Here is a 2,263-nt window from a genome sequence, read left to right on the forward strand (position 1 = left end):
CGACTACACGCCATAGATTATTTAATTATTAGAAGCCTAACTAACCTATTCGTTTCACGATGTAAACAAACCACTGCGAGTACGGAGCGGAGTACGAGAATATTATTTCGTTCGTACTCGACCAATCAGCGTTCGAGATTCTCTCGTACTCGCATAATGAGCTCGCTCGTACTCGCATAATTAGGTGTAGGGAAATATTTCAGTTTTATTCGCACAAAACGGTGAAAATAACGTCTAATATCATATTTTAACATGACAAACGTGGATCTTTTCTATGCCTACACGTGTGGGCAATGAAACTCTTTATTTTTTATCCAAGGGTCGCATAGCAGAATAGGTGAAAAAATGACTTTGAAAACGACACCGTTAGCCGACAAGCCAGCAACATTCCAGTCGACACGGCAAGCTGCTTTTTCATTGGCTGGCTCATTCGCCGACCGCTTTTGGTTGGGCGGTGTCCGCCATATTGAACGAACTCGAGCCCAGGACCGTATATAAGGAGCGAGTTTCTCTGCAGACGGCGTTTTTCGAACACTCCTTCATCAACAAAGAAGAAAAATTCAATATGTCTGGCCGAGGCAAAGGTGGTAAGGGACTCGGCAAAGGAGGCGCCAAGCGTCACAGGAAGGTGTTGCGTGATAACATCCAAGGTATCACCAAGCCAGCCATCCGTCGTCTTGCTCGCAGAGGTGGTGTCAAACGTATCTCTGGTCTGATCTACGAAGAAACCAGAGGTGTCCTCAAGGTGTTCCTTGAAAATGTCATCCGTGATGCCGTCACCTACACTGAGCACGCCAAGAGGAAGACCGTCACTGCTATGGATGTCGTCTATGCTCTGAAACGTCAAGGTCGCACCCTGTACGGCTTCGGCGGTTAAACTCAACCCAGGACCACCCATTTGTTCTACCCATCCGGCCCTTATTAGGGCCACCCATACGTTTCCGAATTAGCTCGAGTGGTTGTAACCCCTACACGAATGTTTTCCATACCTACCCCTTATTTAACTTACTGAGTTACTTCTAATTATTAGGTTGTAGCCTACTTAGTTTATTTATTTAATTTGGGCAGAGTGGTCATCTTTCCTTTGTTGGTTTTTAAGGGGTTTGTTTCCATGGGTGGGTAGGATCGAGGTAGCCTACCGTGAAGGCACAAAAGAAACAAACAAAAAATATTTCGATATTACAAAAGTGTTCACAGGTATGTGGTGAACTTAGGAAAGAGTGCAGGTGGTAAGAATAGGTGTCCAGTGGGGCAAAAAATAAAAGACAAAAGATGAAAAAAAGTCTACAACACGTGGTGTTCCCAAGCGGTCACCCATCTAAGTACTAACCACGCCCGACGTTGCTTGACTGCGGTGATCGGACGAGAACCGGTATTTTCAACGTGGTATGGCCGTAGACATCTGTGTGAGAAAATTGGGGCTTATAAATATACTCAAACGAAATCAGCAGTTATTCGTCCTTTTCTGGCTACAATAATGATTTCACTGCTTTCCTCATATTATTTCAATAATAAAAAACGCCCTAAATCTCCACAAAAGCGAAACATTGTTTTAATATCGAATACTATGTGCCTTTTTTTCCCTCTACAGCCATTGGTCGCTATTTTTAACCTGAGGCGGTAACCACCGGTAGACTTCCCTGAGCTACTAATTTTCGAGCATCGCGCGTTGTAAAATACAAAATAAATACATTTTCCCCATTTTCCTTGACTAAAATCAGAAAACCAGGTGCCCCCTGCATCCGACCTGTCCTTTAACTATCGCTTTCATGTGAAATGATCTATCGGAAAGGCGATACTTTAACTTTTTTGGGTCTCCCGCTCACTCACTCCTTCCGAAACATTCTGCACGAATTCATTCAATTTTAATCCAACTCATCACATAGATCTAGATCTAGCCGCCTACAAGTCTACTAATTTAATGTTTGAGAAATAGTTCAATGCTTTTCATTTATTAATTATTCTTTTAACCTTTTCCCACGACAACTGGCACATTTATTTTCAGTCTATTAATATTCTGGCTTCATTTTAAAACACGCAACTAGGCGACGATCTAGAATTCTAGATCTAACGCTCTAGCTTAACTAAAATAATATAAACAGGAGGGTAGATCTATTCAAAATACTGTTTCAAAAATTACAATAATAATTTCACGGTGAAAAAAAAAAGGCAGGCGATCCATGGTTAATTAAATGCTAATTAAGGATGTTGCTTAAAAGGTTAGGTTGGCCTGGGACGCCAGTATTTCTCTAGAGTCTAGATC

The 2,263-nt window shown here is 41.9% G+C and overlaps 1 non-coding gene across 1 annotated transcript; it reads right to left on the reverse strand.

Annotated features, from left to right (window-relative positions):
• Positions 1–1,281: 1,281 nt before the first annotated feature.
• On the reverse strand, positions 1,282–1,400 carry LOC131929324 (5S ribosomal RNA). The gene has a single exon (XR_009383947.1). It is a non-coding gene; the product is annotated as a 5S ribosomal RNA (ribosomal RNA).
• Between the last annotated feature and the right edge of the window lie 863 nt (positions 1,401–2,263).

The sequence above is a fragment of the Physella acuta genome, unplaced genomic scaffold (assembly GCF_028476545.2).
Source record: "Physella acuta isolate Inbredline_101_S28 unplaced genomic scaffold, ASM2847654v3 ptg001616l, whole genome shotgun sequence".
NCBI classification, from domain to species: domain Eukaryota; kingdom Metazoa; phylum Mollusca; class Gastropoda; family Physidae; genus Physella; species Physella acuta.